Below are 14066 nucleotides of genomic sequence, written 5' to 3' on the forward strand. Positions count from 1 at the left end.
GCCCAAAGCCAAAGCCGGCAAAAACTAATCTTTTACCTTGTCCGGCGACCCGTGTCGTAAATCCACCCGCGTGCGGTAATGAACGTCCTCCGAGTGAGATTCAATTCTAAGACGCACTCAACAACGTGCGTATATTTTCAATACCGGTATTTAGAAAATTGATTATTTCACATCGGTATACCGGTATTTATCAGGAGTAAAACATGTTGAAAAATATCGCTTTTTTAGAAAAAAAAATTCTGTTTTCCTTTCTTAAACTAAAAATACCGGTTTTTAATTTGTTTTAAATACCGGTATACCGATATTGATACCGGTTTTTCACTCCCCCTAATTCAAAAGCTGGTTGTTGCTATTGCTGTGTTGAAATTCGATTTGTTGGACGGATATTGCACTTCGTTATCCGCGCACGCTCATCAATTCATCACGCGCATGGAGCAAAACGGAAGCTTATCGGACGCCATCTTATCGCACTCTAAATCTTCAATATACAGTTTTTTTCTATTAAATTTCTCAAAAAAAAGCAATTTTTTTCAATTTCATTGCATTCAATTCTTATCTCCAAAAACATTAAATTATAATAATAATTTCCGTTACAATTTCTTTCATTTTCCCGCCGAAATTTAATCAAATTCGCAAATAATTTATGGATTATAAATTACAGCGGCAAGATGTTGAAGTAATCTAACAAATTCATTGGGGTATTCGGAAATTTGCAACGTCAAGTCACATGACTACGTATGCGCCGAATTAGAATATGAATGCGAAATTAATTCGGATATGATAATGCGATGGAGAACGTGTGAGAAATATTAATTAATAATCAATATTGTGCTTGCATCGTATGCAACCAATATGCATTTAATTTGCGTTGGCGAATATACAAAATGTTTGAATTGAAATTAAATCACGATTGCTGTAAAACAAGTTTTTTTTCTTTCTGGAACTAATGGAAGTCCGCAACCAAGCTGGCTGCGATTTTGGCTGCTTGTTCAAGGAGGGCGGCGTGCAATCGAGCGTGTCGCGCGCGCGCACCCGTTATTTGATTTATACACTCGTGATTCTGATCGTGAAGAATGACGAAAGGAATCGAGCCGAATAAAAAAGTATTAATTTCGTGCGCTGGGGGGCCGTTTTTCATGTTTTTTCATGCTATTAGAAACATGTCGATGGTCTGCACCAGCGATTGTTTCTGTTTTACCATTTTATTCCACTAAGATCGCTTTGCTTGGAATTTTTTCCCTCCACCGCGCGTTTCTATGCATTTAATGGCCGCCCATCAAAACAACCGCACTGGCACTAAACCACTAATGGAATATAATCGAACTTAATCGAATGGGCATGCGAAATGGACGCGATTTATGGTCGAATAAAATCGCATTTCTGCGCTGTAATCGAAACAATTTTAAATTCAACATCTGCGCGAGATATTTATGCATAAAATGCATAAAATTTATATGAACACACACTCGCGAGTAGAAATAACATTGTGTCGGTGGGCAATTCAAAAACGTCCGGCGTGTAATGCATGTGCATTAGTAGTATGTGCCGTAATGGTGGAGGCGGTCGAGGATGGCGGACGAAAGAATGTTTTAATTAAATTTTTAACGCGGCGCGCGCGTGCCAACCGTGGGGGGACATCTATATGTGTCACTGGGCTTCTCGTGTGTATATTGGGTTGCCTAACCGCTGGCTAGCGCATTCATACACTTTCAAATTTTAATTTTCGTTTCGCCATCCCCAACACATAATAACACTTGTAAAAACATCGTAAAACGTTTTATTCCCTGGCATGAATGATAATGAAACATAAATTTATCCTACACTAACACACACACACACACACACACTGTATATACGTTATATATTTATTCTATTAGTGCACTAATTAATTGCGCAATAATTCAATAATCATAGCATCGTTTATCACGACTTCGAATTTCTTCGCTTCTCGACTCTGATGTTATTTGATCTCATTTTATTTATTTCTCTGGTGGTTTGATGATTTTTTTCTCGTGCGCCCGCATTTTCCTGTTTTCTTATATTCCGTTCGGGCGCGTTTTTGTGTGTGCGTCCATTATTTGTTCGCGGGTTACTTTTCATCTCGGCGCTCGTCTCACACGATATCATATCGCTTTGATTGCCATCGGAGGGTGGAAAAGCGAGAAAATCGCGATTCTAGTTTTTCGATTTTTATTTTATCTGTCGAGTTGGAAATAAGCGAAAAATAAAATCGAAATCAGCCGGAAACTGTGAAAAATACTTCAAATATACAGTGTGTTATTAAGAAATATTTAAAAAATCTACTTCCATTTTTTAAACATCAGTTTCACGGTTTTTAGATACAAAAAGTTGTATTTTAAACATGGACGACCAAAGTCGTGACTAAAGTACTTTAGTCACGAGGTGAAGTTTACGCCTGCGTATTTGCCAGTAGTGTCTAAACAAATTTCAAAGTTTAAAATAAAAACTTCAAATACAAAACCCTAAACGTGGTTTAAAGTGCCGTTTAGCGCACTTGATGCTTAAAATACTATTATTTACGACTATTATTTGTTTTTATAGTTTTTATCAACGTCAGTAGATTTTTTCCATTAAAAAGAACAAAAAATAGCATCCCTCCACCCAATTGTATACAACTAATAAACGTTTCTCTTTTTCCGTGTTCCTCTCATCCGCCTTTTTTCGTGCGATTTCTTCCTCAACTAGTTGCTCGCGTTTTTCACTCGGCGGGCATTCGGCGCGAACACAACACGCATTGTTACGTAGTATTTGTTTGCGCACTTATTTCGTGCGCCAGCCGAGAACGAATTCGTTGTGTTCGCCGTCGTTATATTGATACAAATCCAATAAAGCGTCCGGACGACATGTATTGCCTTCCGCAAATCTCGACTTGCACCCCGCCAGCCCCACCCGACACGCTCGCATTCAACCGTTTACTTTTCTTTAAATGCCGCACATACAATGTGTTCAGCGCAAGCAATCAAACCAGCCGCAGGCTGGCAAATATCTAATCCCTAGTGGGCATCGCTGATTAACATTTAGCAATCGAACAATCGACGAATACAAAAGCAAACGCCAATCTAATATCTTTTAATATAAAATTTTATGAATTCTGATGTTGGAGGCGGATGTGCAGGCGCATATTTCAATTAACCCAACGCGAGTGTTATCACCGCGCGTTATCTCTTTGGGGGTGGGCGTTAATGCATCCTGCGGAATGCAAACAATCGCCGCGGACGTTTCGCGCACGTTTGCAGTAAATACTCGACCAGAAACCCGAATAAACAACGCTGACACAGCGGAAACTAATTTTCCGAATGCTGCGCAAGCGCATAACAAAAAAATATGTTAAATTCACACGAGCGCAAACTCTCTAAAACGCAATAATGATGATGATGAGTGGATGCTGGCTGGTGTTTCAGGAGGGCCAGCAGAAATGAATGATGAATAGCGGATAACGATGTATTGATGATAAATAGATAGATACAGACGCGTCGAACGCAAAATGGCTATTAAAATCGCGTCGGCTGAAATCCTGATAAATGTCATCATCCAGCCGCCCCCGTCGGCGATAAACGCATACGCGCCAAGATAAAACGGATCAATTCGTGCGTGGTCCGCCACCATTTTCCACTCTGCAATTATTTAAATTTGTTGCGAGTTGTCAAAAAGGCTGGAAAACCACAAACGCCATCGAAAAATACTGACATCGATCAAATGTGACGCATGTCACTCAATTTATTAACCCCATTGCGGAACATACGTCTCAATTTATCACCCGCCCCCCCCCGGAATGCCGTCGTTTAATTAAGACGCGCAAACAAAAAGCTAATTAATAGGTGAAGACGTGGCCCCGACAGACTGTCAACATCATCGACTACCCGCACGCGTTATTACATCCAATTCCTGTACAACCCCCCGCGATGGAGGAGGAAAAACTTTATGGCCGCAAACAAATTAACACCTTTCGCAATCTACCCCCCACACACACACACACATAGATAGATCTATATATATACCAACGTGTAAGAAGGGAAGAGAATTGATTGGTGTATAGGTGGCGCCAGTATCGACGTCGATGGCGGCGATTGCGGCGCGAAGGTGGGAACGCAACATTATTAAGTGCTAAGAGCGGCGTCGGAATATTAAATTAGTCCGGGGTGCGCGCACCGGGTGAGGCGATGATTAAATTTGTATACCGGCAACATCCAGCGCTAATGCCCCTCTCACCCACACACATATCCCGCGCGCAAATACCTTAACGTGAGCGTGGTGGTGGTGTGTTTTGGTTGTTTGGTTAGCGCGGTGGCGTTTCATCGAACGCACGAACCCCGAAGAAGAATGATGCCCGGAGTGGAAGCGCAGATGCTCTCCGGCGGCGGCAAGGGTGCACCATATGCGGATGGATGGATGGATGGATGTCGGTTAACTCTTAAACAAAGCTCAGGGCGCGTGCTTTTAGCTCACACCCCACCCCTCCTGGCAAATGGTAAATTGCAGCGGCTGACGAGTAACAAGTGAGTCGCTGCGGCGGAAGAAAAACGACTTTGCTTGGATGTGAGCAATCTTAATTTAGACCTCTGGATCCCAAGATTTAGATGTGGAGCTATTACCAGTGCTGCGTGTAATAGGGATTTGGTGGCGACACCTATACACTATTAGTGGAATTAACATGTGGAGCAAATGCTTACCATTCTGGGCCTGAACCGTTGCAAATTGCTCGTAAGTCAATCGCGTTTAATTTCACCATCAAAGATTTTCATTCCAACAGAACATAACCTCTTTGTATTTTTTTCTTTGTTTCAAATTTTTGATGATGTTGACTGATTGCATTGCGGTTCTCGTCGCCATCTTGTCATCGCTTATTGTTCAAAGTTTATGCACATGTTCTTAGCGCGCAGAGGGTGCGTCACGTCACCCCTTTCGTTATTAACGCACGATGAGGCCGACGAGGGCGGTTGAAGGTTGAAGGAACGATTGGCTTATTGCTTTAAATACCTCGTTGTTCCGCGTACTGTGAAAGGGCTGCGCGACGTGTTAATTAATCATTAGGATTGAAACAACACTCTAACCCACTTCAAAAATACCCAAAATGCGTTGTTTTCTTGCGCGTATGTGCGAGTTAATTTTTCAACTGAACTCGCTGGGTTTAAATCAACAAGTAAATTACATTTTAGAAAGGTCGTCTTGCGTTGCCTAGCAACGTCAACAAGTCGCCTAGCAACGCAGAGGGGTGTTGCTATGACAACGTAACAAACTACACACTATAAAATGCAAGTCATCGGTTTCTGTGTATTCAGTGTGCAGCAGATGATCGTCGAGCAGGTAAGTATATTATTTTATTAAATTAAACACTTTGATGGATTAATTTCCATCAAAGGCAAACACGAAGTTGTTGGTTTTGATTTTCGTCCCCGGCGAGTTTGGTTTGGCGTCGGTTTGTTTTGCTCACACCAAAATTTGCATTAATACGAAATCATCGACCGCCAGCGCCGCCGATTCAAAGGTGGCAAAGTGGCGACGCCGCCATTGATGTGGTTAGACGGTTACCGCTAAGTGTTGGCAACTCATCCTCTGTCTACCGCCTCCCACGAACCCAACATCAACATTATCAAGGTCTAGTCTACGCGCAGTGAAAGCATCTTTGCTGCATTGTCATCAAGACTCGTGAATTTTCGTCAAGATGGAAGGGGGGACGATGTAGGAACGTCGATTCGCAGCTTCCAGAGGTAATTGCAACTACGCGCACCGGTGGAAGGTGTAATCGTAAGACCCAAAACTTAATGCTCGCGCTAACACCGGCGGAGCAGCAACGGAAGGGTCGAAATGTAAGAATCGAGGGTGGCTCTCGGGACGCCGCCACCACCAGCGCACGGGGACTAATTGATTAATGCCCGAGATCGATTAACGACCGCATCGTTTAGAACTTCAATCAATAAAGCGACCCCTCTCGCAGCAGCCCAAACAAGACGAGCAATTCTTGTTCTGTATCCCTTCGTCTGTCACTCCTAAATTTGCTTTCTAGGTAAGACCTTGTAATACAAGAACAAGTTTTTTCTTATTCCCCAACTGCTTCCGCAACCCTTTAATTTTCTATATTTCCTGGTTGTAAACTTGTTGATTGACAAGCCCGGCCCCCCTGTAAACAATCGACAAATGGCGGGGAATGCTCGATACGCAACGCGTCATTACGCGCTAATCGCATTAATTGTTAATCAACGCGAAATGATCGATCATCAATCAATCAGGGTTCTCGCGGGTGCGCGCATGCTGCCCAATTACATTTCCACCAGCAGAGCCAGCAGGCACACGTCATGTCGTCATGTTGCGCGCATAATGCACAGCGTAACATGTTTCGCGTTTTGGGACTGCGATTACAATTTGTGCATTCGCTGGCGCCCAAATCGAATTCGAACTATAATTCAAATTAACTTAATGTTTGTGCGGGCGGCGGGCGAATTTAATTAACAAATTGCAAGCGCAATGAATTTCGAAACAGGTGTTGTTTGGAAATTTCAAATTTAACGCCTCTCACGTGAAATGGCGCGCAAATCAAGTTAACAACAAGTGTCGGAAGTGTTTTCCGGCGTTTACGAGTTTGGAAAACACCTGCAAACGTCGAAAAAATGAGCTGTGTGCGCGCGCGAGGAAAGTTTTGTTTCGCAGTTGCCGAAAGTGGATACCAAGTAGGTAATTGAAGCTAACGTTTATTGTTAACGGTTATGGCCGAGCAATGCTGTTAACGTCGGAGTGAAAAGAACAAAAAGTGAATTTTCGCCCTTCGACGAAGAAGTAATTTCCATCTGTTGGAAACCACTCACGTCATCTGGTAATAGGATTAGTTTAAAAACTAAAACTAAAAAAAAAACAAAGGAGAAGAAGAAGGAAATCTGATGAGACCATTCCGACAACAGGAGAAAATTAATCACATCCTGCGTGACCACACATGCTTACCTCTGTGCACTGCGCCCTTGAGCTCTGCTTCCAGGGATTGTCGAATTGTGTGCACAAAGAGAGCAATCGTATGATCAAGAACGGTCCCAATCAAATTCAAAGACAACCAAGCAGATTGTATTCCAAGTTTAATTAAATTTTAAATTATAGCAAGTTGAAGGGTTCAAAGAAATGTTTACAATCGCAGCGCGCCCTTAAGCGCTCCGCGTGATAATGAAGCTGATTTTGTCGCTCATAATCATAATGAGCGCGCGCGCGCGCAAAAGTTTCAGATGCATCCCTCCGCTATTCGTGTCAGTCGTGTGTTGATGATGCGTTCGTGCCTGGCTCGCCTCATTATCACATCCGCGTTCGGTTCCATTTCATTCGCGGCGGCTTGTCTCATCGTTCTTGTTCTTGTTATTGCATGAAGAAGGAGAGGAGGAGGGTTGTGGAAGCACCACACACAGTTGATATTGATAATGTCGCTCCGTTCGCATTCATTTCCACGCCGGCATCGGGACGCGCGCGTTTATCAGTTACAAACACTCATTGTCAGTTCCATACCGATGGCACCACTGCCACGCAGCAGTGTTTCCGTCGTCGGCGTCGGCGTCGTCATCTCGGTCGCCCGTCATTCTTCTATTCTTCGCAGGGGCACAAAGCCTTCCAGGCAAAGCGTGCAAGTGCGCGACTCCCAGGAAGAAGGAAGAACAAGCAGGCTTTATATTCGCACTTGGGTCGCGCAGGTCTCCATCAACACCAACTTCGTATCTCTTACAATTCCATTCAATACCTACTCATTTTTTGGCGGCTGCACGATGTGTTGCTCCCTGCGTATCTTTATAGAATATCGCCCTCTAAATGAGAGGGCGCTCCTCTTCTCTCGTCTTTAATCACGTTCGCATTCACCGGGGCGCGAGAATGAAGATGACATCAATCAAAACGAATCTTAACCTAATTTAAACTTTCTTATTTTCGGTGTGTTCTATTTTTAAACTGCAAAAAATCCGTCGATGTGTGGATGATTTTGGTTTCCCACAAGCCCTTATCAGTTCTCCGTCCAGTCGAGAAATGCAAACACCGGGCGAGAGAATGACAAGGGACTGGAAGAAATCAATTTTATCGGCGTCTTATCTCCCGAACACAACCATAACGACACAACGGAAAAGTTGTCTCGCATCTTTCCGTTATCTGCTATCAAACCGCCAGTGTGTTTGACTAGAAACCGTTTTTGATAAGATTTAATTCTTATTTTCATGCATAAACTGTAAAAAGTCCTCTCTTGCTTTGAAGCCGGCAGGGTAATAAATGTCTATATACTAATTGGCTTAATTATCCACCCCACGAGTTCCGGGAATAAACTATTTCGCTATCCAATTAAAATTCATTATGTTGCTCTCATCTTTTTTTCCAGCCGCATTTTCTTTGTGCGAATCTTTTGTGTCGCGCAGCGCCAATTTACTCCTCGTCAACACACAGAGGATAGCTTAGTCCTTATTCGCCGCGATATGCCCTCTTATGTCGAAGCAAAACACAACTTGGATGCTGCAGATGAAGAGAAGCTGTGAGAGCAAACTTTGACCACTTTTTTCTCAGCCCGCGCGCGCTGGCCTTTATTTACTCGCCATCAAAGGAGACTTAACTATATGTATGCACATCTCATCAGTGCGGACACGACACATGGATAAACACTACCACGACAAGAAGAAAGAAGGGTAATCTGGACAATGCTTATGATCTTCTTTGTGTTGTAATATCAAAGCGCGAAAACATCACAGAGTAAAAGCACTGAAAACACGTAATATAATTTACTCATTTGTACCCGTCGCAAACAAAGTTAAGTATTAATAAAACTAATACTTAAGTACAAAATGATTACTAAATGACGTCGTGGTCAAGTGTGCAACCAGCAACGATACGAGATAAAACCGTCTCATATTAATAAATCGCCCGACGGCCCACTTTTGATGCTGTTGCTGCTGTGCTTCAAACATTAAGTCCGAGCGCGCATGTCTGACTCATCCGCAGCGTATTTCTAGTTCAGCTGATAAAATTATTATTAGGCGTTAATGAACTCAATTAGAGAGCATTTATATTAAATACACTGTTGCCAAACAATTCGGTTAAATTTTTGTTTGTGAAAATCTCGCGCTAGAAAGCCGGAAAGTTAATTGTTTTCGGTTTTAATTAAGCGCAAGGCGTGTAGCGAATAAATTCGCGTTTCGACTCCGGTTCAATTACGCAAAACGAGAAAATACAAGTGCGAAAGTTTTTAATGCGGCGCTGCATTAAAACTCGGAACTCTTCAACTTTGAACTGATTCGGATATTGTTCGCGAAGAGGATAAATATAAACGTCTAGAATTTTAATTTTCATTTTTCAGTTGAATTCTAAAAGCAAGTAATCAGCTTGTGTGACATGTGTTTTAGAATTCAGTGGATCGCCGGCATGTGAACGCGAAATGAATTAAACAGACAACATAAGTAGCGCTTGGGGGGCTTAAGCCGGGTGCGTTCCAAAATTCCCGAATACGTGTAATGAATAAAAGCTGTGAAAACACTGTGACATGCCGAAAACCCAACGTAATCACAATGAAAATGAAAATATCACGAATTTAACAATTAATTTACCATTTTAAAACAATTCAACATAAAGTTTTAGTTAATTTTATTTTTATTTCACTGACGTGTGATGTGTGAGCAACGTGCAGCATGATTAATGAAACTTTTTAAATTGAATTCTTTAATGATGATGGCAACAGTGGTAGTTTTGTGTTGCACATGTGCGGCGAGAAACATGTGCAGCATAAAAATGTGAAATTTTCCCACAGTAGCACGAAAAAGTAAAAAAGAACAACTTTGGCACTTTGAATCATCATACTCTCTCAACATAAAACAAAATACTCACAATTTCAGATAGGAAATTCCACGTTTGTAACACTCAAACATTTTAAACACCAATCGACACTGTCGCGCTGAAGTCTGAACATGATCTGAGCGTGTCCCTTCGACGGTTAGCGCATGAAAGCTTATCTGGTGCGGTATTGAGAGGCGCACGCATCCTAGGGATTCTCCCTTACTCTCACCCACACAACCAGATGTTTCAAAATGAATCGTAACACAAAAAAAAACAACGAATCCAACATTTACGCGATGAAAATTGAGGTTATGTCTTACCTTAATGCTTTGACTATCCGTATATGTTCAATCACATCTGTAACAAAGAAGTAAATTAATATTTTTATTTTTTTGTGTGTAAAACGTGCGTTTTGCTATATCCGACCACTCTACGAGTGTCTACAAGCAGTTTTCGTACTTGTTTTGTTCGAGCTTCCGTCTTGGCGGACGGTGCACGTGTAGAGGAACGCATACATCTCATAATCCTAACCAGCATGACCCCCGGACCCCATAGGGCACGCACGCGAGGGTTTTACGCACACGTGCGACCCCGAAACAGCTTCCAAGGCACAAAATTCGCCGAGGAGAAGAAAACACGCTTGTGTTATTCCGAAATCTCTCAATGAGAAACCAGCCTCGGCCTTACAACTATTGTTATTGGTTATTTTTATAACTGAAGGGTCCAAAGGTTCCGGGGGCTTTGGACTTATACCTGAGGCGTAATATTAAATTTGCATGACATATGTTTGCGAGTTTCGACTCGAAATTCCATATAAAAATTCGGTCGTAAACTTTGTATTTACAAATTAATCTAATCTTCTTTCGTTGCCATCGTGCGTACAACTTCGCCGAGTATGCATTTTGTACGAGGTCAAAGCAGCGCCGACGTTTAGTAAATAATTAAAGTATTTAATTCGCAAACGAGACGGAAAGCGTCGTCGTTAACGCCGTGCAAAGTATGCAGTCAATCTGTTATCGCACGCCTTCACTCTTTTAATTACTCCGATAACTCGCAGCGTGTGTAATTTATTGAATAATATAGCGTCAGTAAATTATTTAAAACAGTTTTTCGGCTACGAAACGAAACAAAACAAAAAATGCGTTTCAAATGTGTTCAACATCTGTCACAGAAAAAAAATTAAAACAGATGAAGATGATGATGAAAATATGAATAAATTTCCGACACCGTGAGATTAACTGCTAAATATATTTAGGTTATGATAATATTTGGTTTATGATAACAAACAAACGAAGGCCCCAAGCCTTTCACACCATATTGAATGTTTTGTTATGAAACTAGGCAACCAAGTCTACTCTGTATCATAGGGTTTTATCTTCTTCGATGGGTGAATTTCTGAAGAAGCTCTGAGCCCTCGGATGTATTAAAAACTACGCATAAGAAAGTAAGTGCACTCTGCTTCGTTCTCCTTCAGGCCTGAACAGCAGTTGGTGGAAGTTTCTTACCCTCGCACGGCCCTTGAAAGGTACAGGGCTGAGGCTCCGAGAGGGTTGCCGTTGGGGTCGGCGCGAAGAGGTCAAGGATCGTTCAGATATCGATGTAATCAGGAGCGTATTGTTCCGACCCTCTCTTCTTCCCGTTTCCTTCAAATGCGTATGCAGACGGACCACTACCACTACTCTCACCTTTTCTTTCTCGCCCTTCGGCGAGGCGTTCAGGTCCCTTTTGTTTAATGTCAAAACGAAGCCCCGGCGATCGGCCGGCAATAACCACTCCGCACAACCCTTAATAGATCTATGTCAAATGTCAAACTCCAACAAATTGCTGCGCCGCCATCTTGTTTTCTTGTTGTATTATTACCCTTGGGATGCGTTTCCGTTTCCAGGCGTGCGACGTTTATGAAAACGTTATTAGCGCTTCTGACATTTTCAGACCGGGGCGTATTGTGTGTTTTTAGGACGCACTCAACGAGGGAGTCTCTCTAGATTGGACAACAATCGAGCCATCAAGCTATCGGTTACACGTAAAACAAGCAGCGAAAGATGAAACGAGCCCCCAGTTTCATCGAATTGCTTCGATGAATAGAACAATCAAACAAAGCGACACAAAAATGTACCACAAACACAACACCGAAAACCAGTTTTGAGGTTATTTTTAGGTTAGATGTCAGCGTGTCAACTTGTAACCTTTGTAAGTACGTCCGACGCCATCATGAGTTTGTTGGGGTCTCAAGGCTATTTTTACAATTTCCTGCGCCCGCGGCGCACAAAAAAAATTTAATTTGCATCTGAATGCGCGCGTTTTTCTTTTGTTTGCCGCTCGCGCAGCTTCCTTACTCCCGGCGCGCGGCGGTATTCATATTCAAATTGTGTGTATGGCATGAAATAAAATAAAAACAAGCGCACAACGGGAGCACACGGGAGGAGAGACAAGATAAAGACGCGATGCGGTGCATCCGGACGATTCTCGTTTTGTGCTCATTTCGTTCGCCGCTTTTCAAAAACGGCACAGCGTTTGTAGGTTATGTTTCCATATTTTATTTCTAAGATGTGTACCTTTTCACATTTCGCAGCGTTTTGCGAAGAAGTGGGCTTCGTGTGCACGCTGCACCACCACGCTTCTATGATTTCTTTGACGCCATCGGCATTAATATCATTTCTCTTATCTTTCTGAGCGCTGCAGTATTATTTCGCGCTGTGTCATCACACCAACATGGCGTGCGGCGCACAGCGTGTTTCTTTCATGTCTGCCAGACGCATAAAGCAACAAATGAAACTGTGTCGTCGCGAGCGGAAACGGAATGGAAACGAAATCAAAGGCCAACTAGGCGAATGCCGATGAGGGCCTAACAAGCACTTTCCAAAGGTCACAGAAAAGCGAAGAAACAAAGCTAACATGGCGACGAACGCAAGCAACCAACCGTGCATAATCATTTGAATAAATGTCAAGCAACGAATTTAGAAAATTTACGAACTACTTGCATTGTGGTTATTTGACATTAACAAATGGCTAAATAAATAACGCGCCTGCATGTTGATAATTAAAACCACTTCCTGATTAACTTTGATTAGTCGCGCTGGGAGCAGTCACACACAATTGAAACTAATACCTGATGAAATAATTTTCTGTTTGACGAATGAGTGTTGGCAGATGATAAGAACGTGTGACCGGAAACTGCCAATCCGGTTAGTACTAATCACACAAAAAAAAACACAACGTTAGAACAAAATAAAACCAGAATAAGCTGTGAGTATACTACTGCTGTAGTATAATTGGTTGCCTAGCTACGCTCCCTAGTTGAGCGCTGCGCTACTCAAAGGTGTGTGCAACACTCGAATTTCGCTAGTTTTAGCTGCTTTGACTAGAATTTCGCTTGCGGCTGTGAGCGAAAACGTAATTCTATTCCTAACCCTGTTTAAACGCCGCCGGCGGCGCGCAAACACGAAGCATTTGCGCACGTTCACTGCTGGATTATTGCGATTTCAATTAAACCAGGAACCGACCAATTATAATACCCTCGGACTAATCAACTCGCCCTCGTTACCGAATCATGAAAGAAAGAAAGCAGCATATTTACGTAATACCTACTCGTATCTTCTGTGCGACATTGCTAATGTGCGATATCATAATTTAAGCTTCTGGTGTTTTGTGTTGCAGTTGTCACTTGTGCTTCCGACCCAGCGGATGAGGAGGAGAGGATAGTAATAAGTGACCCATTTTCGGCGGCGTGCACGTCGCCCCTAATGAAAGGAAACAATTATCTCATTGCCGACAATTAATAATAACATCCCGTGTGCGTCGGGCGATGACAATGCAATGAATTATCGCATGTATAACATACATAACCTAGTTTTCTTGCTACCAACGAGATATACTAAGTGTTTCAAAACAAGTAAGCAAAAAATTATAAAATTTTGAGATTTTACGCGGATTTACATCTTTTTTTCATTTGTAAGCTGATTATAAACTCAATTATTTTAGTAGAAATGCCGGAAAATATTTCCCGAAGTCTAAATATGAATTCCCCGTCGCTCAGTTGTATGCACTTGTGTTTTGTTTAAATAATTTTGTAGTAACGTAACGTGCACCCCAACAAATTAGCTGAAAAATCGTGCTTCAGTTATAGAAATTTGCATTGCAATTTGTAGGGATGATGGGTTGCATAATTACAACAATATTTCAAATGTTACCATCGATGTCATGTCTTTAAAAAATATTCTAGCTCATAATTGCTCGAAATGAAAATATTTTTCGTCGTTACACAGAGGAAATTA

General features: G+C 42.2%; 3 long non-coding RNA genes across 3 annotated transcripts in view; 1 reads left to right on the plus strand and 2 right to left on the minus strand.

Moving 5' to 3' along the window:
• Window positions 1-14066, minus strand: part of LOC135799606 (uncharacterized) — a 32761-nt gene that overhangs the window by 5451 nt on the left and 13244 nt on the right. Inside the window, exon 3 of the long non-coding RNA XR_010550038.1 lies at window positions 10113-10149. This is a non-coding gene — a long non-coding RNA (uncharacterized lncRNA). The remainder of the gene's footprint in view (window positions 1-10112; window positions 10150-14066) is intronic.
• Window positions 1845-5164, minus strand: LOC135799607 (uncharacterized). The gene is made up of 2 exons (XR_010550039.1): window positions 4692-5164; window positions 1845-2199 (listed from the first exon to the last, which is right to left on the minus strand). It is a non-coding gene; the product is annotated as an uncharacterized lncRNA (long non-coding RNA).
• Window positions 5212-6019, plus strand: LOC135799605 (uncharacterized). The gene is made up of 3 exons (XR_010550037.1): window positions 5212-5325; window positions 5381-5729; window positions 5811-6019. It is a non-coding gene; the product is annotated as an uncharacterized lncRNA (long non-coding RNA).

The sequence above is a fragment of the Atheta coriaria genome, unplaced genomic scaffold (genome assembly GCF_025399875.1).
Source record: "Atheta coriaria isolate IRGN ID8LTWV9N9 unplaced genomic scaffold, Caltech_Dcor_3.1 hic_scaffold_9_pilon, whole genome shotgun sequence".
NCBI lineage: Eukaryota > Metazoa > Arthropoda > Insecta > Coleoptera > Staphylinidae > Dalotia > Dalotia coriaria.